The sequence below is a fragment of the Phascolarctos cinereus genome, unplaced genomic scaffold (assembly GCF_003287225.1).
Source record: "Phascolarctos cinereus isolate Bilbo 61053 unplaced genomic scaffold, phaCin_HiC Scaffold_4;HRSCAF=312, whole genome shotgun sequence".
Taxonomy (NCBI): Eukaryota; Metazoa; Chordata; class Mammalia; order Diprotodontia; family Phascolarctidae; genus Phascolarctos; species Phascolarctos cinereus.
This window is the reverse complement of record NW_027555847.1, coordinates 46,667,208-46,693,958: the sequence shown is the minus strand read 5'-3', so window position 1 is coordinate 46,693,958 and position 26,751 is coordinate 46,667,208. Positions and strand designations below refer to the sequence as shown.

The 26,751-nt window shown below is 41.0% G+C and overlaps 1 protein-coding gene across 9 annotated transcripts in view; it reads right to left on the bottom strand.

The window, feature by feature from the left end:
- ITPR1 (inositol 1,4,5-trisphosphate receptor type 1) overlaps nt 1-7,973 on the bottom strand; it is a 393,174-nt gene extending 385,201 nt beyond the window's left edge. For 4 of the 9 annotated variants that reach the window (XM_078152159.1, XM_078152160.1, XM_078152161.1 and 1 more), the window contains exons 1-2: nt 7,668-7,973; nt 6,669-6,746 (exon numbers count right to left, since the gene is read on the bottom strand). The gene's annotated coding sequence lies outside the window, so the exon portion shown is untranslated. The remainder of the gene's footprint in view (nt 1-6,668; nt 6,747-7,667) is intronic. The other 5 variants (XM_078152163.1, XM_078152166.1, XM_078152164.1 and 2 more) reach the window with 3 other exon arrangements.
- Nucleotides 7,974-26,751: the final 18,778 nt, after the last annotated feature.

The following is a 26,751-nucleotide window of genomic DNA, read 5'->3' as shown; positions in this document are numbered from 1 at the left end:
CTGCCAGTACAACAAACATCCCCTAAACTTTACTGGATTTGGTTCACCATTGCCGAGTCAAAGAAGTGACCTTTGGGATCACTGACTTCATCATTCTCATTTCAAAGATTTGAAAAGTGAGGCCCAAAGGACCTTCTCTCGGCAGCAGCAAAGCCAAACCCAGGATCAAGGTCTCCTGATTCTTCTGGAGCCAGGTCCAAGTAAGCCCCACGCTGTAATGTGACTATGAAAAATAACAAGAAAGAGGAAAAAAGATGATCAAGCCAAGGTAGATGCTACTGAAGGGGGGAAAAGTCATTAGGTTTGGATGAAGTTGGCTTGTTTTTTGTTTTTTTTTAATCTGCATGTATAATTTCATCAGTGTGAAATAGCCTAAGAAAATATACACTCCATGAGTGGGGGCCTCTTGGCTTTGTATGCTTAGCACCATCGTGCAGTGTCTGGCACATAGCGGAGGCTTTAATAGATGTGAACTGACTTTACTGGTTTATTAGAAACACATTCCATCCACTAACTATGTTCTCAAGTTGTCTGGGAGCACCAAAAGGTTAATCAGTGTCTCTCCATGGTCACAGGCAGGACACCACTCAGGTTCTCCTGATTCAATGCCCTCCCATTCTCTACTACACCATGGGACAAGGCCTTCACAAATACCAGTTAATTAGACTGTGTATGCAATAAGCAGCAGATATTTTTATACTCATTCAGCAAAAGAGGAAATGAATACACACAGATGTTACCTGTTTTGCCCACCCAGAGAGGAGTCTCTACTCAGCCCTCAAGAGTTCCCTTCTCCCACTTCAGTAAAGTAGGGCTATTACCAAGAGTAAGGTTCTGGTTTCTCATTTACATATCACTCCCACTGCTCTTTATTGTTATTAGTAACACCAAACAATAGTCTCAAACTGCAAAGTCCTCTAGAAAACCCACCCTACAAGACTACACCATACACTTTCTGGCTACCATCTAGTTAGAAGCCCATGGTTTCTGAAGGTAATTGTTGTGATGTTATATTCCACAATGTGCAAACACATGTGTGCACATACATACATGTACATACACACACATGCACTAGAATGAACACGTGGCCAGAATGTTCTGGCTAGGAAGACTCTTGCGGTAATTTTTCAATCATGAGAAAATAAAGCAGGTGAAACCACAGAAATTAGGCCCTGACTTCTACAGTCCTGCACCTGGGACTGAATTTCCCTCTTCCCCAAACTGGTTTTTCTCTTCCTGACAGAAATACTGGGCAGATGTGTGAGCCACAGGGGGAGGTAAAGACAGTCTGTAGACTCTAAGCTCACTAAGGGCAAGGCCTACTTTGGTTCTTGCTTCTGCCAATGACATGTCCAGAGAATGGTACCTAGCAGGTGCTTCATAACTGCCGAGCTGAGTAATACAGATCTAGTGACACCCCCAGGAAGACGTAAAGGTCCCCTCTCTGGTACTGCCAGCTATCAGGGACAAAGTGGAACATCTGGATGGAAGCATCAAAGATGTCACCAAGTCCAAGCCCTTGGGTTTTATTCAGAACAGACCTCCTTCTTCCAGTAGCTTATTTCTTAATCATCTCCTAGGATCTTCCTCTGCTTCAAAGCACCAATCAGGGGCTACCTTGTTCATAAGGCCTTTCCTGATCTGGATTGTTAATGCTCCTTTTCTCCTGAAATTGTATATATTTGTACAGATTTGGGAAACATGAAGAACACAGTCAAAAAAGTACTGGATTTGGAGTCAGAGCAACTGGGTTACTATCACTTACAATCTCTGTGACCTTGGAGAGGTCACTTACCTCACCTGAAAATGAAAAAACTGGACTAGTTTGCCTTTAAGATCACTTCCGGCTCCAAATCAATCATTCTATCATAAGATTTATATTGGAAAGGTTGTGTGGCATAATGGATAGAGCACCGGCTCTGAAGTCAGGAGGACCCAAGTTCAAATCCGGCCTCAGACCAAACATTTGACACTTACTAGCTGTGTGACCCTGGGCAAGTCACTTAACCCCAATTGACTAAAAAAAAAAAAAGAATTGACACTCATTAAACATAAGACCCTGGGGCCCAAGGACCCACTTAAACTCTCTGAACTTTATCTTCCTCATTTATAAGTAGGAGATAATCACACCGGCAGAACTTATCTCACAAAGTTGGTGTGAGGCTCAAATGAGATTTCATCTACGTATAGGGAGAAAGAAGGGGGGAGAGAGGGAGAGAGAGAGAGCTCTTCAAAAACTTTAAAGTACTAGGTGAAGTTAATCAGTATTTATTGTCATTTTGTTACTTGTTTCCACAGCACCTGGCCCATAACAGGTGATAAAGGTTTGTTAATTGACCATGTACCTATCTGCACACATGCTGGTACTCTCTAGGGGAATGTAAGATCCTTTAGGACACGGCTGGTCTGCACTGTGTCTTTGTATCCACAGCACCCACAACAGTGTAGCCATCATACATGGCAGATGCTTGACAAATGTTTACTGACTGAGTCTAGACGAACAGCCTCCCTTCCCCACCTTCAGCAAATTAGAAGGGGAGCAGAGAGGCAGGCATACTAACAGGTACAAGAAGTGCCAGCTGACCGCCTGATACTAAAGAATACGAATGAAAAACATAGAAATGGGGTCTACTACTCACCTCCAACTGGAATTTATGTCACAATGGGAAAGTGTGCAAGAGCTTGGAAACTGTTGAATAAAAGATCTAATAGCTCAATTCTACAAGTCAGCAAGAATGTCTTCATCTTAAACCCCATTTGTTAGGGCTGGCCCTTTAACCAAACTGATGTGTAGGCCCAGTGTATGAGCTGCAGGGATTATGATGTGTTGGCTTCTCTTAGGGAGGGTTCATGTGGTAGCTTGGCTCTGGCACTCGATCTTCCCTTAAGCTAGGAGTTCCTTTCTAATTTTTTTTTTTTGCCATGAACCCCTTTAGTAGTCTGGGGAAAACTGTGCAAAACAAGAGGCAGGATGTCAGAGTGGACCTAGGTTCAGCCTTGGATTCAGGTAAACCTGGATTTAAATCCTGACACATTATTTGTGTGGCTACTGATAAGACACACAACTCCACTATCTAAAGTGTTAAAAGTGACAGAAGAGGTGCCCATCTGCATCACTGGAGGGAGCTGGCACACTGGGAGTTCCATACAGTAACACAATCTTAGCTTAGGACAAAAAAAAAAGTGCTAATGGCACCGTTTTAAGTGCTGGGGATACAAGTTCAGAAAAACCTCAAATAGTTCCTGTCCTCAAAGATCTTATGTTCTATTGCTGCTGAAGACTGCAGGCTGCCATGGGAAACCCTGCATTCGATTCCTTTCCTTAGTTCTCAAAAGCCAACCTCTAAGACACCGTCCACTTTCCAAAAGCAACAGCAATGCTTATATCAACGCACTAATATCAGTCAAGACAAGCTACTCTAATCCTGAGTTCCACTCTTTAGGACAGCATGTCAGCAACAGAGAATACAACAAATAGCCTATGAATGCACTGTGTGAGTGTGTGTGTGTGTGTGTGTGTGTGTATTTGTTTGTTTTTAACAAAATCAATCCAACAGCAATTAATGCAACACATCTGCCTTGTGTAGACTCTGCTTAAACCAGGTCTATCCCAGAGCAGTTTGGCCTAGAAAAAGAACTCTAAGCCAAATTTGAATTTTATTTTTCTGCTTTTTGTACTCTGGTTTCTTCATAAGCAGTCCACTTGAAAAAAAAAAGCACAAACAGATTTCCCATGGAGCCTAAAAAGCCATCTGATAAACTTCCTCAACAATTCTCTGAAAGTGGATAATTTGTTTACTGACTTTTTTCTTTAGCTTTGTTCTTCCCCCCCTTTAAATAAGGCAACAGTTCCCAAATCTATCCTACAGACTTTCATCTTTCTTATTCTACTAATTCATCTCCTTATTCTCCTACATTCTACCTCTGTTTAGGTTCTCAAAGAACAAACAAAGCCATTCTCTTTCAAGCAGAATATCAATGTGGAGGATATCTTGTCACTATTAAAACATATCGCATGAGATCCAACACAGATGTCAACATAATTCATCTCAGTACTACGGGATGATGGGCTTCTATCAGAGTTTTGTTTAAGAAAAAAAGAGGCTTTAAAGAAAACTCACTAGGGCTAGATATACCAATTGGAACATGCAGAACCTTCCAGGGCTGATAAAGGAAAGAAAACCTTGAGAGGCTTTTCTGCTCTGAACTGGATTAGCCAAAGGGCAGCCTGTACTTTCAAAATGAAAAAAAAAATACACAGCGAGCAACAAAGTAAGCTTCAAGGTTATGCCAAGAGACATCAACATTCACATTTACAGTTTAAGCTGTGAATTTATTTTATCAAATTTTTCCTGCTAGTTCTTTCATTTACATTGTACTAAATAAGTCCCTTGAGGACTAAGGAATACCTTATCATCTTGGGATCTTCCCCAGGGTCCAAAGCAATGCCTTGCACATAATAATGGTTCCATAAATCAGAGTGATAAGTTGTTTCAGTTGGAAGGATCCTGAGAGACCATCTAGCCCAGATCCTTTATTTCAAAGATAACTGAAGTCCAAACAAAACAAAACAAAAACAAAAACAAACAAAAGGGGCAGCTAGCTGGCGCAGTGGATAGAGCACTGGCCCGGGAGTCAGGAGGGCCTGAATTCAAATCCAGCCTCAGACACTTGACACGTATTAGCTGTATGACCCTAGGCAAGTCACTTAACCCCACTGCCTAGTCCAAAAAAAAAAAAAAAAGACAAAGATAATTGAGCCTCCAAAAGGGACACTGAATTGTTCAAGATTCTATGATGAATTAGAACTGGGACTCACAATATTTGCAAAATGAATGAATAAATGATGATGAATTCTAGTCTCATGTAAAGCATTTTGCAAACTTGAAAGCACTATAGGATGTTAGCTATTATGATGATCACTTGCCTTTGCCTGCAAACACACAGCAGAAAATAGTATCTCACTTCAAAAGTGGTTCAAAGAATTAAGCTGAAACCAGTCATTACATTCTCAGACTTTTAAATGCGTGACTTCATAGTAAAGGACCCACACTACTCCCTAATGAGACCGAGGCTTTCTTCCGAAATGAAGTATCTCTTTTTGAATAAGGTAGCAACCTGGGCAGACTAAGCAAGCCCTAGTGATCCACCCCCTAGGTGACAAACTTTGAAATTATCCAAGGTTTTGTAATAATTAATGTTACACTCAATCTGGATAGGATCATAAGATCACACAGGCTTAGAAGAAGAAGGAGCTTCAGGGCCATCAGTGAAGCCCCCATCCCCTGTTTACAGATGACAATACTGAGATCCAGAGAGTCCAGGTAATTTGCCTACATGAGCAACAAGGAGCAGAACCAGGCTGGGTCCTTGTGACTCCCTACCCAGCATTCTTTTTAACAACCCCAAACAACTTACTTTGATTTCAGAAAGCAAGAAACCATCCCAGAAAATTCCAGTCCTTGAAGAAATCAAAGCTATATGGCTCTTATAAACAGGTCTACCAATAAGGATATGGAGGATATGAGAGAGAGAATTTGTACGCAGGCATCTGAGAAGCATCGTGGCCAGAGAGGGAGGGCCAGTCTGTGGCTGTGAAGCTGCTCTGCTCAGTACAGAAGGGGATGGAACTCCCAGCTTTAACCTCATTAGCACCACATGAATTAATGGGCCAAGTCCCTCCACAAATACAGATGAATAGAGTACAAATGCTTCCCACTCCTTTAGCACTCCTGAGAATTTTATCAACAGGAAACAAAAGCGCTACACCTCTTTAATGAAGTGTCTGATTTTTTTTTCTTTTCAAATTAAAAAAGCCCAAAGACTGTAGCCCAGGGAACAGCTAAATATTTAGACTGTTACATGAGTTACCAAGACCCGTCCACCCCCGTGGCCCTGTTTTTTGACCATTTAAGAAGAAAACTTCAGACGGGCAAGCCTACAGTTGCATGGACGTATGTACACAATAGGAGCCTCCCTCCACTAACGCATCTCAAGCCAATCTGGAAAAGCTGGCGGGCCTGTGTTTATAGCAGAAACCCTGGCCCCAACTCATATCCCACAGAAGGCACTCCAACAGCATTAACTTATTGAATCCTTTGACATGTGCTTGGATTCAGGCCAAATGCTGAATGCTGATATTTTCTCCTTCATTTCTAGATTTGACTTAGCTTTTTCATATAAATAAATAAACCAAAATCAGCTGCGATTATTTCATTTACCCAAAGACAGTCCTTTCTTCCCATGCACTCCTAAACTGACAAACACTATTCACTTGGTGGAAAGTTATTTTTGAGGCAGTTAATTTTGCTTATATGCTTGGCAGATGAAACACAGTATCTCTTTGAAAATTTAAATCACATGAACACTACCTAACAAGTCAGATTTTCTCTTGTCTTCCCCCATTTAATGACATTCCTACCCTCTTACAGATCTTTAATTTGTCTATTACAATTCTGACTCTGGGTGCTAGAATAGTGACTGATTCCCAAAGGCAACTCAACTACCCCATGCCATGTGTTTGCTCCACAGAACTGTCAGCAAGGTGGGATAATCAATACTATATCCTGAGCCCTACAAGTCCTTTCTCTTCCTCCATCTCAGTTCTGACAGCTTTTAAGGGCAAGGGGGTAGTTAGGAAACAATGCTCGTTAACTGATTGCACTCACCTGTCACAGGCTAAGCCAACAGTATCTACAGCACACCCAAACTGGGGTGGTACAGTTCCTGCTCCACTGGGTCAGCGCCTGAGTTTAAAAAAAAAAAAAAGGAAGAAAAATGACTTATTACAAGGGCCATAGAACGTCAGTGGTGTCTGTTCACGACACCAAGAACAGCTTATCTAATAAGAGTTAGATCCCTTCCCTCAGGTAACCTCCTACAAACTTGATTAGCTCGTCCCTGCATGATTCGGCCTCAGCCTAGATCTAAAACCTGACGGTGATTTCTCTATTTCTGGCACACACTACATAAAGGCGACAGATAACACTATATATCTCGCATCTCTGCAATATCCAAACAGTTCAGGGGGAAAAGTGTGAGCAGATCCCCAAGCACTTGTTTGCTGGAGGAAAAGGGGATGGCATCCTTTGCGATGCTGGGCATCCTCGCCCCGCTCCCCCAGCACAAACAGGCTACGTTCCCAAACCTCATCTGTTCGGCCCCCGTTTTCTTCCTTTGCACCTTTTCCACCCCCTCCTCCTCACCCCCCTCCCGCCCCCGCTCCGGGCACCACGCAGACCAGGGCTCGAACACTCGCATGCATTTCCAAACCGTGCAGCGGGAGGGCTACATTTCTTTTTCAAGATTGTTTCCTTGAGGAGATACACTCGCTCATTGCCATGCCCCCCTCCCTTTACCCAGTCCACTCCTCCACCCCCGGACCTATTTCCTGCTACTGGTCCCTAGCTCCTAACTTGGGGCTGGGGGAGGGAGCGGGACTGAACCCGCTATCTGCAAGCTAGTTGCTCTGGAGAGCGGAGGGGGAACCTACATGCAAAAGGAGGGAAAACAGATAATTGACAAGGACACTTCAATTGTGTGCTAGAAGCCCCGAACCGTGCCGAGCCCAGAGCGCCCGGGGAGGGCGGAGCAGAAAAGTTCTGCTCCGTCTCTCCCTCGGTCACTTCCCCGCACGCTTGCAGCTCTCCCCCGATCCGAGACCGTACCTTGTCGCCCCCAGGAGCAGTGCCTGCTTCGCTGTGGGAGCCGGGCTGGGACAGCGTTAGCAGCTACTTTGTAACTCCATGTCCCCGAAGCTGGGGCTCGGTCCCGCTAGGATGGACGCGGACACGCACCCCTCCTGCGTCTCGTCTCGTCCCGTCGGATGCCTAGCCTCTCCTAGCCTCGCCTCGCCTCGCCTCGCCTTACTCGCCTTACTCTCGCTCCCTCCACCTCCCCTCTCCTCCTCCTGCTGCTGCTTCTCTTCCTCCCCCTCCTTCTTCTTCTTCTCCTCCGCCACCTCCACCACCACCTCCTCCTCCTCCCACCCCAGTGAGTTTCAGGAAACGGTTCAGCAGAACATCCACATGGTTACTGCACTTGGGCTCCGCTTCGCCGCGGCTTATATACCCCTCTTGGCTCCCTGGGCAATGTAGTCCAAGTCAAGGGTCTCGCAGGCGCCGCCGGCGGTGAGACAGGACTACAATTCCCAGAATTCCCTGGGCTTCTCAGGCTGAGGTGCCAAATTGTCTCTCTGGCTTTGGGGCAGCTGGGGAGCAGGGAGTGCTGGGGGAGTAAGAGCAGTGGGAGCTTTCTAGGTTGTCGGGGTCAGAGAGATAGGGTCGTTTTGTGTCGTCGCCGAGGAGCAGGACAGTTTCGGGGGACTGCACTGGCCAGTTGGGTGCCTTGGGGTCGAGGCGCGGCACGCCTCTAATCCCCTGGGGCACCCCCACCCCAGACCTTCGAAGTGTTCCCGTTTTGCAGCCTCTTGGCCCAGATTCAACTTATATTTTGGGAAGTTTTTGCTCTGTTTCATTTTAAAAGGCTGCCAGCTCCAGTTTGAGCCAATGCGCCTTGGCCAAGAATTTCAAAAATCCACACAACGCACAAAAATGACAGTGCTGTTGCTCCCCCTGTTAGAATGCGCGCTCCTCGGGGACAGAGATCGAGGGCTTTGTTGGGTTAGTTGGTTTTGTGAGGGTTGATTTTGCTTTTCTCTGTGTCTCCAGCGCTTAGCATAGAGTAATCAGCACTTAATAATTGCTGGCTGGCTGCTCCGGGTGAAGGATGAAGACCCGAGGTTGCTTCCAAATCACCGCCCCCCCACCCCAGCCCCGAAATGGCATGCCAGCGATGGGACTGGCATGGGAGGCTGAGGGGATCATCCGAGAGGGTCCGCACAGGGTGGACCTCGCTGGAGGGGCGCGTGGGGTACCCGGAACACACTAGCGAGTCCTTTGGGAACATTTGCCTTCTACCCACGGGCGGGAGCTAAATAAACTCTATTATCGGGGGCTGACCAATTAACCTTATGACTTGTCAATGAAGAGATTTGGAAGCAAATGCAAGCGCATGCACACCCCCTCACATCCCGAACAAACCCAAAACCATCTAGGGCGAGATCAGCCCTGAAACCACTTGAACTCCCGTCGTAGTTAAGTCTTTGACAAAGCAGCAGATAGGAGGACAAGAGCTTGGAGCCAGAGACTGATCTGCACATACCGACTTAGTTCCTGCCCCTCTTCCAGGCTTCTGAGCTAGGGGCTGTGAACTAGCGGCTTGCGGTTTTGGCTTTCAGCAGCGTTAACTGTTAAAACCCATATTTGTTTTGTTTTCAAAGCAGGCCATTCTGCCCCCAGGTGATAGCACACCAGAAAGGTGCCCTCTGCCAATCGATCAACCAACAAGTATCTATTAAGTTCCTATTATGTGCTAGGCGCTGTGCGAGGCAAGGACAAAAATGAAATATCCCTTGCCTTCAAGGAGCTTACATTCTGTGGGGAGGGCGATACATATATAGCTACAAAATACCGTATCTCAAAAGTGTTGGTGCATCTTCAAGCTACTAAAGCTTAAAATTGAACTAAGACTTTTGGGACATGCAGTACAATAAATACAAGACAATTTGGAATGAGGCATTAACATGGGGCCAGGGCAGGGCGAGGATTGAGAAAAGCTTCCTCTTAAAGGTGACACTTGAACTGAGCTTTGAAAGAAATGGGATTTTAAGAAGCCTTGTGTGGTAGTATATCCTAGACATGAGGAATAGCAGCCAGTATACAAGAACAGAGAGAGGTGACAGGGCCATGTGTGAAGGACAGCAGGAAGTCCAGCTTGGCTGCATGACACAGCATGATGGGGAATAAAAAAAAGAAGACTGGACAGGTAAATTGGAACTAGGTTGTGAAAGACTTTAAATGTCAAACAGGGAAGTTGTGGAAGGCTTTAAATGCCATGGGAGGACGCTATATTGAGCCTTGGATATCTGGTAAATCGATCCAGGCTATACCAGCTTGGTGGGCTTGGTCAAGCCATTTTCTCACTGCCTTAGATTAATCAGGGGAAAACGACAGAAATCTGCCCATGCTGCATCATCACTAGGGCTTCAATAAGATTCACTGTGGTTTTAGCCAGCTCTGAGTCGCTTTTTGCTGTTGTTGAATCTGTCTGACTCTTCATGGTCCCACGGACCATGTCATCCATGGAGTTTTCTTGGAAAAGTTACTGAAGTGCCATTTCACAGAGAAGTTACTGAAGACAAACTGGGCCAACTGCACACAATAGCAGAGTGGGCTGTTACCTTTAAGGTGTGACTTGAAGGGTACCAACTAGCTCCTATCTCTCACCCCTGAAATTTCCTCCACCAGCCTGCCACTTGCCTGAAATTCCACCCATTTGAGTAATTTCTTTGGGTTAATGTTTCTCTTCCAAACCCTTATTAAAATGCAAATTAGTTACCTGGAAAGGATGACGCATGATCCATGAATAATTGTGGGCTACCATTGACCTACTGTATGCTCTGTCTATTGAGCATATCTTTACCTAGATGAGTAATAAGCACCTCAAAAATAATACGTTCAAAGCCAAACTAATTAAGCAGCTTTCCCTTTGAATTTTCTTGTCCTTCTAAAAATAGGCTGGATTACAGAACTAGAGATATAGGGACCTTAGAAGTGATGATCTAGTCCAACCTCCACATTTTGTAAAGGAGGAAAGTGTAAGTGAAATGACTTGCCCAAGGTAATACAAGTAGTGAACATCAGAGGTAGAATTTGAATCCAGGTCTTTTGACTCTAGAGCCCAGTGATCTTTCCACAGTGCCACATTGTTTCCCTAAGGCCAGAGAACTCAGATCAATTAGGATGACAAACCATTCTAGAGAGCAGCACATAGGCTCAGATATTTAGAGTTGAAGCCACAAATGAGGCCCAGAGAGGTCAAACAACTTGCCCAAGGCCACATAGGTCTTCAGAGCCTTTGATATTTCCATGATTAGTCAAAGCTGAATTCTGCTTGAAAATTTTGTGTTGTCTTTGACTAATCCTTTTCCTTCAACAAGCATATCCCACTGGTTATCAATCAGTAAGCATTTATTAAGCACCTACTATATGCCAGGTACTGTTCTAGGCAATGGGAATCAAAAGACAAAAAGGAAACAGTTTGCTCTTAAATTTCCATTCTGCTGGTGTTTACCAGTACACCTATCACATATGGTATTTATTGTCTGGGCAATTTTCTCCCTGGACCTCAGTTTCTTCTTCTGTAAAATGCAAAATGATACATTCTTAACGTATACATATTTTTGCTTATATCTACATATATATATATACATATACACATATATGTAGCCGTACAACATATATGCTTACATATAAGTACAGGGGATAAAGACTGGATCTGTAATTTCTTTAGTATTTTATTGCTGAATTGAATACAAGAAGGTGAAATCAAAGTGCTCTGGGATGTTGCTGTTTGTCTTTCCTTTTCATATAGGACCAGTGACATCACGAGGTGATATCTTGACTTGAGCATGAATTGTATTCAAGTGAAGCAGACTTGTACAAAGTCATCAGCTTCACTCTCTTCTTGAGTCATCAAAGTCCAGTGGCAAGACAAAAGTTAAGACAACTGACAATAGCCTGGGAAATATCTCATTTGGTCCTCACAACCCTAGGAAATAGATGCTGTTATCATCTCCATTTTACAGATGAGGAAACCAAGGTAGACAAAGGTTCAGTAACTGGCCCACCATCACACAACTAGTAAGTTTCTGAGGCTGGATTTGAAGATGTCCAGCACTCTATCCACTGCTCTACCTAGCAGCCTCATGATGGCTATACAAATTCAACCAACAATATGTTGACAAGGTTGTACCGTGTGGACTTGTTTATAGTAATAGAAGTGTTTATGATGGCAATTCATGTTCTGGTCATTGCTCCAGAAATTATAGTAGGCTTATTTATAAGAAGCTCAGAATGAATGATCAATGTGGATTATGCAAAGAAGAGGTAAAAACTACAGCATTTCAAACCTGCTTTAATCACCAACTTGGTTAAAAACCAACAGTGATTTTCTATTGCCCACTGGATAAAATCTAAACTCTTCTATTTGACTTTCAAGGTACTCCATAATCTGACCCTATCTCATCTTGGGACTCACCCTGAGTCAGGAAGACCCAGATTTAAATCCTCTTCAATCCCACTGGTCATTTCACCCTGGACAAGTCATTTAACTCCTGAGCCTAAGTTTCCTCATCTTTAAATAGGGATAGGAATAGTACCCATCTCACAAGTAGAGCAATAATGTATACATGTTTGTAAAGTACTTTGAAAACCTTCAGGAGTTGTATAAATGTCAGCTAATAGTAGTGATAATAATAATGTTTAAGTTATGCTTATTCCTACCTCTTTGCCTTTGATAATTTTTTTTTTCAGAGAGACTAGCACTTCTGGTGTGAGGGCTTGCTGAACCGTTTTCAGGCCAGCTCATTCACCTTTGGTGTCCACCTTCACCCAACTCTCACCTGTGGCTCCAAGAAGCTGTAGCATGTGCAAGGACCATACCCTAGTAAAAAACCATCTCAGAAGATGGGCTAAACCAGGTAACCAACAGGCCTGAAACACTTTGATGAGTTAGGGGGATGTCTACCCCAAGCATATGAAGACTTCCCCAGGTGCAATGTGCGGATGAGAACAATTTGTTCCAATGGTCATGAAGGCAGCTGAAGCAATATTGTGGAGCACTTAGGGCTTGGTCAGACATCAAAGACACCAATGTCATCTACTTCTCTGCGATATCTGAAAGGGAAAAGGTTGTTTCTGACTGGGGAGATCAAGGAAGATTTCCTAGAGGAACTGAACTCCATCTCCATGGCTTTGCATTAGCAAGGCCCTCATGCCCATAATGTTCTTCTTCACCTCCAATCCATAGAATCTCTCTTTTCCTTCAACACTCAACATCAACTTCTATAGATTTTCCTGATCCTCCAAAGTGCTAGTGCCGTCCTTTCCCAACTACCTTGTGTTTATTCTCTTTATATGTGATAGATAGATGACTGGATCAATTGATAGATGACAGAGAGATGATAGGGATATATAGATGATATAGTGTTCCAAAAGTCTTAATGTGGATTTAAGCTTTAATATATAACATACATATAATGTGCATATATATGTATATATATATATATATACATATAATATGTCTATACATAGCTATTATATATGTGTGTCTCCCTGTTTTAAAATGTTAGCTCCTTGAGAATGGGGGAAGGGGGTATTGTTTTATTGTTTGGGTTTGTCTAGCACTGTGCCAGGCATATAATAGGTACTTAAAACATTTGTTGTTTATTGGATTAATTGATTGTTTAACTGGATTAATTAAATGTACATAGATGTATGTATAGAATATGTACAAAGTCAATATAAGGTCATTGGGGAGGGAACCAGCAGTTATTGGGGGAGGGGGCGGGGAGTGTTGGTGAGAAAAAAGACTTCTGTAGAGAGAGTGCTTAAACAGACCACTAGAGGAAAGGAGGAATTCTGAGACCTAAGACTCTATCAAGTCCTCTTGATTCTACCTTGGCCATGCTTCCTACTCTCTATTCCCATTCCCACTCCCACCGCCCTAATACAATCCTTATTACTTGTTTAGACTGTTGAGATGGCCTCTGGCCAGGTCTTCCCATCTCTTCTCTCTAGCCCTGCCAATCCATCTTTTACCCGGCAGCCAAACTCATCTTTTTCATGTGTAGTTATGGTCACGTCACTCCTCTGATCAAAAATCTCCAGTGGCTGCCTAGCAAGTAAAGATACAATTCCTTTGCCAGGCCTTCAAGGCCCTCCATGATCTGGCCCAATCTTTGCCTTCTCAGCCTTATCTCACATACTACCTTCCACAGAGCCTGCACTCCAACCAAAATGGACCACTCCCTGTGCCCTGAACATGCCCTACCCTTTCCTGTTTCTGTACCTCTGGTCATACAGATCCCTATTCCTGGAATGTTTTCCTTCCACCTTTGCATTTGTTAAATTCCTATCCATCCCTAAAAACCCCTCAAAGTTCACCTTCTATATTCAAGAATCCATCTCTGATGTTTTCTGATCAGCAATAACCTTATTCCCTTGGATGTCACAGAGCACTTTGCTTTCATCTCACTTCATTCAATTCAACAACCATATATTAAAAATCTACATGTAACATACTGTGTTAGGCACAAGGGGTACAAAGACAGCCAGGTAGCAGAGTGGACAGAAGATTGAACTGGGAGTCAAGAGCACCTAAGATCAAATCCTACCTCAGATACTTACTAGCTGTGTGATCCTGGGCAAGTCACTTAATCGCTATCTGCCTCAGTTTCCTCATCTGTAAAATGGAGATAATAGCACCCTATATCACAAGGTTGTTGTGAGAATCAAAAGAGAACGTATGTTAAGTGCTTTGCAAACCTTAAAAGTGCTATATAAATGCTATCATTGTCATCGACTATCGTCACAGTCATCATTGTTGTTGGCAGCTAGGTGGCACAGTGGATATAGTGAAGGGAGTGAGTCAGAAAGACTTATCTTTGTGAGTTTTAATCTAGCCTTAGACACTTACTAATTGTATGACCCTGGAGCCACTTAATCATGTTTGCCTCAGTTTCCTCATCTGTAAAATGAGCTGGAGAAGGAAATGGCAAACTACCCCAGTGTCTTTGCCAAGATAACCTCAAATGGGGTCATGAAGAGTCAGACAGGACTGAAACTACTGAGCATCATCATCATCCTCACAGAGAAAAAAGTGACATAGTCCCTGTCCTTAAGGAGAAATATTTTACTGTTATACTCTCCTGTACTTCTATGAACATAGTAAGCCAGTTCAACTCTCTTGCCTTAGTTTCTCCAAAAATAAGGGACTTAACTTAGATGGTTTCTGAAGTCCCCTCTGGCTCCCAGATCTAGCAGATTGAGAACCTAGGAAGCTCTAAGGGCCTTTCCAGTTCTAAGTCTGACTGTCATTCTGTACCGTATTGACATCATTTGTGTATGCATCCAATTTCCCAATTAGACTCTAAGCTCTAGAAGGAAAGAGACCATTGCTTCCCCCAAACTAAGCTTCAGAGATACTGCCTAAGGGAGAGCACAGGCCTCTCCTTCCCATCAGTGTGTCTTAAATGTGTATTGAGTTGGGCTTCAATGAGTTGTCAGATTGTGCTGCACTTGGAGTAAGAGGTTTTTTTTAATTGTTCTTCAGTTGTGTCCAATTCTTTGTGACTCCATTTGGAGTTTTCTTGGCAAAGATACTAGGATGGTTTGTCATTTCCTTCTCCAGCTGAGAGAAATGATTGTTAATAGCTAATGATTTGGGAAGATTCAGAGTTCTCCCTTTTCTCTATCCTCATTGCAGGACCTCAGTCTCCATAGGTTGAGCTAACCTTTTCCTCCATCCAATCCCACCCAACCTTAGGAGGAATCTCTAGTCTAAGGCGAATTCCGTTCAATCAAGCTTTGGTGGAGACAGATCTTTTTGTCTAAATTGCCCAAGGCTGGGGGTGTTCTGGATATAGAGATAATCTCTCTGTCCAAGGGTAACATGATGTCACTCTCAGCCCCTCGTTGGAGTAAGCCCACTTCTCTTTGTAAAGTCTCATTAATTGTTAGCCAGTCAGGGTTGATTGCCGATCTGGGGAACACCTACTCTTCAAAGGGCATAAAAACTGTAAGCCTGCTGCCATGGATTGTCTTTGATCTAAGAGAGTGAAGGCCAAATGACCATCCTTTTATTAAAATGCTGACATTATTAATAACATTATTAAATTACCCAGAAATTATCTTCCAAAACTTTTAAAACACCACACAGCTCACTTTACAATGAGGAAACTGAGGCAAACAGAGTTTATGTGACTTGCCCAGGATCACACAGCTAGTAGGTGTCTGGATCTGGGTTCAAATCCTGTATGACCTTGGCCAAGTCATTTTATCAATTGGGGCCTCAGTTATCTCATCTGTAAAATGAAGGGGTCGTACAAGATAACCTTTAAGATCCCTTCTAGGGCTAAATCTTTGACACCACTTTAGTAAATTGTGTACTTCTGTCTCAAGAGCCCTGTTACCTGTGGTTATATTGTCTCCCTAACTTCCACACCTTACTGAGAAATCTGCAGACACAGAATTTCACAATTTGTGATATAATGGAAAGTATGTAGGTCTTGGATTCAGGAGAGCTTAGTTTGAAATCCAGTTCAGGCTCTTGATAGGTATATGACCTTCAACAAGTCAGAAAACCTCTAAATCTTTCCTAATCTGTAAAATGGGAACAATAATATTTGTTCTATCAACCTCACTGTGTTGCTGTAAGAAATTGCCATATACATGGGGGCATTGAGCGATAGTAGAAAAACACATGGAGTCTAGGGGGATTGAATGTGGGTTCAAATCCCATTTCTGCCACTTACTACCTTTGCAAACTTTGGCAAAAATGATTTACCTCTCTTAGACTCAACTCTGTCATCCATAAAATGAAGAGGTTAAACTAGTTGACTTGTAAGGTGGTGTCCAGCTCTCTATTTATGATCTGAAGCTTGTTGTTGTAGGAGCAGTGCAATACCTCAGAACAAGCCCTGCCTTTAGCATGAAAAGACGACACTTAGGATAACACATGCTGTTCAACAAAGTGGCCACTTTATCCCTTTGCTTCAATTTTCTCATCTGCGTGACGAAGATAATAGTGCTTGTATTACTGGCTTCACAGGGCTGGAGTGAAGATCAGACTAGATCGTTTCAAGCTGGGCCCTTTTATGAAGTGTAAAGCATGTTGCGTATGTCAGCTTTTTTTATGGAGAGGATTTACAAAAGGACATGGATAAGTCACACAGGATGGGCAGGCAAAGACGGGCTGCCATCCGCGTCACTGGAGGGATTTCCTGTCCACATTGACGAGATCACAGACTCATTGAAGTTCTAGAGTACGCTTAGGAGTCTTGAACTGCCTAATGGCAACATTAGTCGTGGTTCACACTTCAGCTTATAGTCTTACATAGGGATATGAGTATTTAGACATTCTCTCTATTTCTGTCCATTTAAAAAATACTTCACAATGGTCTTGTGAGGATTAAAATATTATGTATAAAATTATCATTTAAAAAGACTCTCTGAAGTGAAGGAATAATAAAGGCGAAGAAATAAAAGCTTGTATGTAAGCATAGAGTTAATTCTACCATTTGTTAGTGGCTCTTCACAATAAAACTGTGTATATTTTGTAACAACTAACCTTTGGACATGTTGCTTTCTCCCACCCCCTCTTTCCACCATGGTAGAATAAAAGCTCCATTAGGTCAATGACTGTTAACCGATGCTTAGCACGATGCCTTACACAAAATAGATGTTTAATAAATGCTTAAAATCATAGGATCATATATCATAATATTAGAGCTAGAGGAACCTAAAAGGCCATCCAGTCCAACTCCCACAATTTGTAGATAAGGAAACTGAGGCTCAAAGTAGGTTTTTTGTGATGAAATAAAATGCAATTATTGCATGTAAATTTTTTAGTTAAAAGACAAAACAAAACAAAAACCCCAAAACTGAAACAAAAAACTGTGGTTATATATTTTAGGAGACATCCCAATCTAGAGATATTCTTAACCAACAAGAATAATAAAGGGACTGGTATGTTCTATACATAATGGCAGTGGACAAGGGAAGTAGAGTTGACCTCTGAGGTCCCTTCCAAATTGTGATTCCATAAGCCTGAAGATTTATGTATCCTTCTGTTTATTACCTGCCTTTAAAAGATGACTAGAGCACTGGCTCATTGGATCCTTCTTAATTCAAGTACCAGAACAACTTATTGTTTTAATTGTATTCCTCTTACAGTTTTGTCTTTCCCCATTAGAATATAACACCTTGAGGGTTAGGAACTGTTTGGCATATGGCAAGTGCTTAATATATTCTCCCTCCCCATACGTATGTATGTATGTATGTATGTATGTGTCTATCTGTCTGTTGAAAACCACTTACTTGCCTATGATAAACTGCTATCTTTTCAGCTTTAAGAGAAATGAATGACTAGCCATTCCTTTTCTAATACTTATTGGCCTCTTGATTGGAAATTAGCTAAATTCAGAGAGGTTCATCACCAGAAGATTGACTGCCAGATAATAGCTGCCATTTTGAGACCACAGCAACTCATAATTACTATCTACTAAGGCGTAGGGCATTGGCCGTTTGCATCAATGGTGGCAGTACTCATATCCTTTTAAGATCAAACATCTCTTAAAGACCTGAATAAGTGCTCCCCAAAGTGATGTATCAAGATTCTATGAGTTAGTACATGGCAGATGAACAGTTGCTGTTTGGGAGCTCTTGCCCATTGCTGTGTGAAGTTGGGACGTCTACAGAGAACAATGAGAGCAGTGGCTGCAGGAACTCTTCATCTGAAAAAGCATCAGAAGATACTGGCCAGGCAGGTCAACAGCATATGGCTTGGTTTAATCCACACACCTACTCATACATCAACTGAGCATGGCAAGTAATCAATAACTATTCACCTCAGCCTCTTGATACTTGCCCTAGTAATGAATTATTCCTGCCTGAACTCCAGACCTTGCCTGTCACTAGTTCCCCTTCTGAATTTTGTGATATTTCTTGGTTTCAACTCTATATCTGCTTAACAAACCACTTTCTACCTCTAGTCATTTCAGTAACACAACTTGTCACCAATTTTCTGAGTATTGCTCATTCTCACTGCATTTCTGACCCTTGGACAAAAGGATCCTAGTTAAAGCCCTCAAGAGACCCTGCCTAGAACTGGCTTATTTGCCTCTAAGACAAAAAAAAAAGTCTTCTCCATTTGTCACACTCAGTTTGTCCGTGGGTGCATGTGTATCTTACCATCTAGCTGCATGTGGCATTTTAGGAAGAACATTAATGGCCTGGAGGGGGCCTAGAGGAGGATGACCAGGATGCCAAGAAGATTCAAGTTCATGCCATATGGTTGGTTGAAGACACTAGGTGTATTGACCTGAAGAAGAAAAGGCTTAAGGGTCCATGACACATGTTTTCAACAATATAAAGAACCTCCTCGAGAGATTAGACACATTTTGTTTGAGTTTGAGGGCAGAACTAGGAACAATGAGTAGAACCTGCAAAGAGACAGATTTAGATTTGACATCACGAAAAACTGCCCAATAATTCAAGTTATTCAATTGGCCACCCTGAGAAGGAGAGGGTGACTCCTCAGTTGAGGTCTACAATAAGCAGGGGGTAGATGATGACTTGTAAAAGTGTTGTGCTGGCATGAGTTGGACTAGATTGATGAGATGCCTTCTGACCTTAAGATTCTATAATTCTTCTAGAAGTCCTTTGAGTTCCACAGCCCCTGGAATAGCTGTCTTCATTGTTCTCCATGATGATGACTGGGTCCATGTGGGTTCTCTAGTTGTCATTAGCCAAGGCCTCCTTTTCTTCCTTTTTAATTGCACTGAACACCAGTGGGTGGACAAGGCAGTAAGTAGCCTTACTTTTAAATGCATTCTAAATATGATTCAATGACTTAGATACCTCAGGAAGCCAGAAATTAGGAAAAAAAGGGAAAAAACCCAACTAACTGTCCTTGAAAGTTATCACAGCCACTCTCTTAAAATCAATGCTTCCTAGAGAAATACGCTCAGTTCCATAAACAAACACAAACCCTTGCTTCCAAGTAAGTATTTATATTTTCTCTGCAGCCTTGAGTAAAAGCACTGAAATGAGAATCAATAAGAATTATTCCAAAGAGCAAATACATCAATTCACAAAAAAAATTTTGACTTCAGAAAAGGCATATTTTTTTAAATCAAAACGTTTATATTCTTATATCATTTTGCTGAAGAAAATTTGATTGTGAGACTTATTAAAATAGTTTGTATTTCATGAAGGACCATCTTACACTGGAAAGTTGTAATTGGTCAGAGGGGCTGGAAATAACTCTCGGAGATTATTTAGGTTTTGTATTTCAATTCACTGAAATTATTTAAAAGGTTTTGCAGTCATCATTGATACCATATCTTCCTTTCTGTTTATAGTCATTTTACTGTTTTTCAAGGCAATGTACTTGGAAAGGTTTTTGTTGTTGTTTGTTTGTTTCTTGGTGTTTGCTACAATTCATCTTTTGTGTGAAAATGAAATGGATCAAAAAAAAATTTTAAGTAATGTGTCTTGACTAGAGATTGATCAAATTCTGGAACAGGAACTTAATGGGATTTTATTACACTAAAGGAATGATGAATATGATGAATACAGAGAACCATGGGAAGAAATACAAACTGTTGCAAAGTGGAAGAAAAACCAGTAAAAAATACAATACAAAATATACAATCACTACAACAAAGAAAATAGAAAGAACAATAACAAAATATTTGAAACTAAATGCTATAAAATTGTAATGATCAGGGGCAGCTAGGTGGCACAGTGGATAGAGCACCAGCCCTGGATTCAGGAGGACCTGAGTTCAAATCTGGCCTCAGACAGATAACACTTAGTAGCTGTGTGACCCTGGATAAGTCACTCAACCCCATTGCCTAACCCTCCCCGCCTCCAAATTGTAATGATCAAACTTTTTCCCAAAGAAGTGATATATTAGACCACCTCCTTTCCTCCTTTCCAGAGATGGGGTACTGTGTATTACACTGCATATAATGTTGGGCTTAATTAATGTGCTCGGTAGTTTTGCTGAACTATTTTCCTCCTCTTTTTTATTCTTTTTCAAAAGGTATTGTTCTCTAGGAGGGAGAAGACATTTCTTAAGAAATGTAGATGGTGTAAAAATGAAAGAGATTAAAAAAGATTTTTTAAAGGAATGACCACATAACATTGTCAGGAACTAGGTTTAAAAATGAAATTTACCTTCCCTTTCTTTTACTCCAGTAATCTTCAAAGTAAAACAGGGTAGAAAAAGAATAATTTGAAGCAGAGAAGAAGCCAGGACTTTAAAAATAAACTCAAATGCTATGTCTTAGATTGATTTCTTAGGGCCAAAAATGACAGCTGATAGCAGAGCAATATCTGTTACAAAGTCAAGTAAGGGAAAAAACTCCTTTTTATTTCAAAAATAGCTGTGCATCAATGAGTGACTAAACTTAGGCTAATTACAGCAGTATCATTGTGTTCTCACTTAAGTCTTGATAGTTATATCTCAAAAAAAAGGAAGGAAAAAACCCACTCTTGATTGACAAGCTACATGGAAAGCATCGATAAAGCTTAGGGGAAATGAAGTGCCCAGGAAGCTGGCCTTCTCCTAAGGTTTTTTTTTTTAATTGAAACTATTCAGCAAGTATCAGGAGGTAAAAGCCTTTTCAAAGCAAGGGTGACTTGTCTTGTACCTTGTAGTTTGACAGATGTTTACCCTCTCTGGCAAAGTTAGGGGAGGTCATGGACAGGATGGGCAGAAGTAGATGAGTGAAAATCTGCCTTGTCAAAGGGAACTAGAATTTGAGAGCAAGGGTCCATTTGAGCATTTAAGTAATTAAGTACAAGTTAGGAAACAAGTAGAAAGTTGTCAGTTTTCTGGAGAATCTGGGACATGCAGAAAATGTTCAGAATAATTCAGGTCTTTAAATGGCTTTTAGGTCCCAAATTGCCTGAACTTCAACTTCAGAACTTAAAATGGCAAACATTTTCTTCCCTATTCCTCAACCAATTATCCAGCACAGGAGGACACTGATACCAACTAAAATATTAGGGCCTCTATGTCCCAAATCATTTATTAAATTCAGGAAACACTAAGTACCTTCCATTTACAAGCCCCAGTTTGAGTTGGTGACACAAAGCCGATAAATGCCAGTTCCTGTCTTTAAGGAGTTTATGATCTAGTAGGGGGAAAGATATGTATAAAAAGTGCAATATGATACGGATCTCATAGGAAAGGTGAAACAGACTTTCACAAGAGGTTTGAAGAGGGAGTGGTTACTTCTAACTGGGCAGGATCAAGAAAGTCTTCCTGGAGGAGGTGGTATCTGGGTTGGGTCTTGAAGGAAGGAAAGGAAGGATTTCAACAGGGAGAAATGTGGGGGGAAATCTAATTCAGACATGGGGAACAGAATACACAAAAGGATGGAAGCAGGAGGGAGCAGGACAGAGCTTCAAACAGCAAGTAATAGAATGTAGTTGGGACTGAGAGAAGGGGAAGAGTCTGGCCTAACACTGTAAAGGGAGAATAGATCGTGACAATGGAGGGTTTTGAATGCCAGGTTAAAGAATAGATATTGTATTTGGTAGAAAATGGGGAGCTCTAAATGTTTTGAACAGCCAGCTTTCACTAGGCAAGCACCATCTTGCTTTATGGTCCATAGACCCGGACTGAGTAAGAGCACAAAAAAAGAACTTCCTGATTTTCCAACTGACCTAACCTGTTCTTCCTAGTTTGCTGTGACCCAGAGAGAAGTTGTTTCCCTCTTGCTATTAAAGAGGATGGAACTATTCTAGGTGGTGACTTTTCTTCACATGGCAGTGATGAAAATTCCCTTGAAAGGAAAACTCTTTCCTTAAGAATTTCCCAGTGGAATCAGAATGGCCCAGCTCCTTTTTTCTTCCCTTCTCTGCAATTATTTCTAAATTAATTGCTTCTGGCCTACTTCATGTTATTCATTTCTGTAGTGATTGCATTATCACCAGAAATGAGTTTCCTCCTTCTATTGTTAGAAAAACCTTCACAAAATATTCTTTAAACTTTCTGCTTCCTCTTCATTCTTTTTTGCAGGGAAACATTTTATTCAAATTCTTCCCTCCTGGGAATCCTCTTGGGTTTCATGACATTTCTTCAGGGGAAAAAAAAAATAAAGGAACATTCTTGGAGAAAGTTTTGAATGTAGAAAAAAGGGCTGTGACTGGAAATTGTGTCTGTGTCATTGATTTCTTTCTAGATGTGTGCACTTAGTACTTAGAGTGATAAGGCACTTGTCGAATGGCAATTAATCAGAAGCAACAATAAATTAGATGCATTCTTTCAGGCACCCAGCGAAACTACCCCACCTCCACCCCACTCCCCTAACCAGAACCCAGGACTGTTTCCCTTAAGTGGGGATTTATTTGCACTGTGGCTTAGTAGCCCTTGTTACCAGTTAAATGCAGTCAAAAGGCCAATTTTGAAGTGGGTGACTCCAAATCACAAGTGTAAGGAATGAGGGGAAAAGGAGAAATAGGGTGGTTTGTATATTATTTAAGATAGAAATATCAAAATAGGATGATTCATCCATGGGCACTGTCCTTTTAGTCTAGACTGCTGAAAAGTGTAAGCATGATTTCAGGTCTTACTGGAAAGAAGACAGTGTCCTATCTTATCTCCACCCATTTTGAACATTAATTGGAGATCCAGGATGTAAAAAGGAAAGATATGGTTCCTCCTCACTTTTCTCCTCTCCTCCCTCTCCCTCTCATCACCTCTCTTTTCTTCTCTCTTCTCTTCTCCTCTCTTCTCCCGTTACTTCTCTCTCATTTACTTTTTTTAACCTTTTTTAAATCTCCTTTTTGTCTCTCCATACAAAGTATTATTTTTAGTAGACACGAGCTACCTTCTTACTCTTTCCAGTGTTCTTGCAGTATGTGCAAAGGATGATAGAGCAGAGGAGAGATAAATGTGTAGCAAGATTACAGAGAAGTAATAACTCCAGTAAAGTAGCAGGAAATAAAGTAAGCCTACAAAAATCATTAGCCTTTCAATATATTACCAATAAAAACAAAGAAAACAAAATAGAGAAAGAAATTCCATTCAAAAAATAACCATAGAATGTATAAAATAACTGAAAGTTCAGATATCTAGATATAAGCACAAATTGTAAGAATACAACTCCAAAACACTCCATTCCAGACTATGTAGACCTAACTAATTAAGTCTTCATCTCTACTTCCTCTACATCAGAAACTTGCTTCACACTCCTAGAGCCACTCTGATCTTTGACAGGTGAACTTTACCTTATCATTCTGAAATCCAAGCCTTCACTTCCTTTATTAGTTATCTCCAGACCACACCAGCTGGTGTATACACCACTTTTCCAGCACCCTTTCGTGTATGGTCTTTCCCCATCAAAATGCAAGTTTCTTCGGGCAAAAATTAGCTTGCTTTCTTACACGTTTTTAAAGTGCTCAGTTAGTTCCCTGCTCAGACATTTTAGAAATGTCTTCATTAGAATAACTACCTGGATATTAGATTAATAGATGATTTATTAGAATATGTAACAGTGAATAATAATTTCTGTGAGTTGAAGTCATTGTCGATTAAAGTTTCAGGCTTTTAAAAATGACTATGTATAGGCTTCTCCAATTTACCACTGATTGCATTCCAAATCATTAAAAATTGGTTGCTTAAATCTTGAAATTCATTATCCCATAGAATGAAAAATATAAATATGATTCAGTTTCCAGATGAATCCTTTAAGTCTACTTAATTCATAATGTAAGCACCTTAATCTAACTTCAGGATACTAAGAGCAGAGCCTTGTGGTTCTGAAGGGAGAAGGAGAAGAATAAAGAATTTTCCTCAGGCAGAAACTGGAAATATGTGGAAATGGCTTGTCTTTGACACCCACCCATTTCTCTTTCTGGGCATCTTCTTTGCAGGTTTCCAGTGCTCTCAAGATGCCTCAGATCTCTTTCCTACCCCACCTCCCATTCAGTTTCATTCTCTCTCTCTTTTAAAAAATGATTAATTGGCATTTTAAAAAATTTTGAGTTCCAAATTCTCTCCCTGCCTCCAGTTTCTCCCTTCCCCATTGAGAAAGCAAGCAATATGATATCACTTATACATGTGAAGTCATGTAAAACATTTCCATATTAGCCATATTGCAAAAAAATTAAGAAAAATAAAGGAAATTAAAAAATATGCTTTAATTTACATCTGGAGTTTATCAACTCTCTCTGATGATGGATAACATTTTTTTTTATCACAAATCCATTCTTCCATTCAATGTCAACATTTTGTTCAGCTCTGCCAAAATGTTACATGCTCTGAAATTACCTACTTCTCCTAACCTCATAGGAAGAAAGCATCCTAATAGAAGAAATTTATATTAATTTGGATGCTACAAACACCCCTCAAACTTGCTGTATCAGCAATTTTAAGGAGATTGGACCTTAATTCAAATCAATTACAAGTGCTATATTAACTAGATAATGTTACAAAGTGAAATGACAATATACTATGAAGAGGACAGCTACGGCATGGAGAAGCCAGTCATGCTTAGGAATCAGTCATTGGAATTCATTCCTGGACTTATTGCTCAGCTAGATGGTCTAGTGGATAGAGTGCTGGGCCTGGAGTCAGGAAGACATCAGTTCAAATTTGGCCTCAAACAGTTACTAGGCAAATTACTTAAACCAGTTTGCCTTAGTTTCCCCACTTGTAAAATGAGCTGGAGAAGGAAAGGGCAAACTACTCCAATATCTTTACCATGAAAACCCCAAATGGGGTCAAGAAGAGTCAGACACGACTGAATCAACTGAATAACAACCTGGATTTATTGGAAGAGAACTCAGAGGAAAAACAGTCCACCTACCAAGTAGATCATAGATCCTTTCCAAAACATCTCTAACAGATTATTATAGGATGGTACTTAAATTCCTCCAGTGGGTCAAGAATTATTCTGTTTGATGGCAGTGGGCAAACCCAGGAGTCATGAGTAGAAGTTGTAAAGAAGAAAATTTAGGCTTTGTATCTGGAAACTTTCTAACAGTTTGAACTATTAATAAATGGAACCATCTTTCTAAGGAGGTAAGAAGACTCTCCCAAAGAAGATCCTTAAGCAGAAGCTGAATGATCACTTATAGACATATTTTAAGGGAGATTCTTGCTACTGGATGGCCTCTGAGGTTCCTCCCAACAGTAAATAATCTGGGCCATCAGAGCAGACCTTTTGTGAAGATTTAGATACTTTCCTTCTCTTGATTCAGCCTCATATGTTAACTATTTTTATTCCCTCATCATACTCAGTTATATTGACTTTGCAATGTAGATCTTTTTTTTTTTTTCATACAAACTGTTTTCTATACAATCACCCATCTGTAGTACTTAAACAGTTTTTTTTAACCCAGGTACAAGAAGTTTCATTTCTCTCTATTCAAAATTCATTTTATTGGGTTTGTCATCACTTCAACTGGTTCACAAGTTTTTGGAACTCAGTTCCATCATCCATTGTATTAGTTTCCTGTTACCCACAGTTTTGGTCAACATCATGAACAGATTTTGTTTTAAGGCCCAATTGAGGACAAGAAGATGGATAAAGACCTCTGTATGGAGGTGGTGAGATGAAGATAAAAGGTAACAGAGAAGATGAGGCAGATGAGGTTAAGCATTTCCCTTAATCTTCTTACTTTTCATAATTTCTTCCCTTATTCTACTTATTACCCAACAGATTCTAGTTCCCCTTTCTTCTATACACTGGACACCCAAAGTGCATTTTGGTTTTGATTCTATCCTCTTCTTTGGCAGATAAAACTGAAGCCAGGAAAGGTTGTGACTTGCCCTATGTCACATAAGAAATAGACAGCAAAGTCAAGATTCTAACCCAGTTCTTCTGACTCTCACTCCATACTGCACTGCTTGCCTAGGACCAGCAGCTCAAGAAGAGGACAAGATAGGGATAACAGAAGTTATTTTTTTATGTATGTTAATATTTGCCTACATATGTTTTGCATGCTAAGAGTGAAGGAAGTAAAAATGAAACAAATTGAAATTTTTGAAAAAATAAAACACATTGTGAAACAATGTCCTCTTTATCTTGTAGTTATGCAAATTGGGAAAACACAAATCCTAAATTAATCATTTTTTTTAATCAGGTGATTTACCCAGGCAATGACTCTT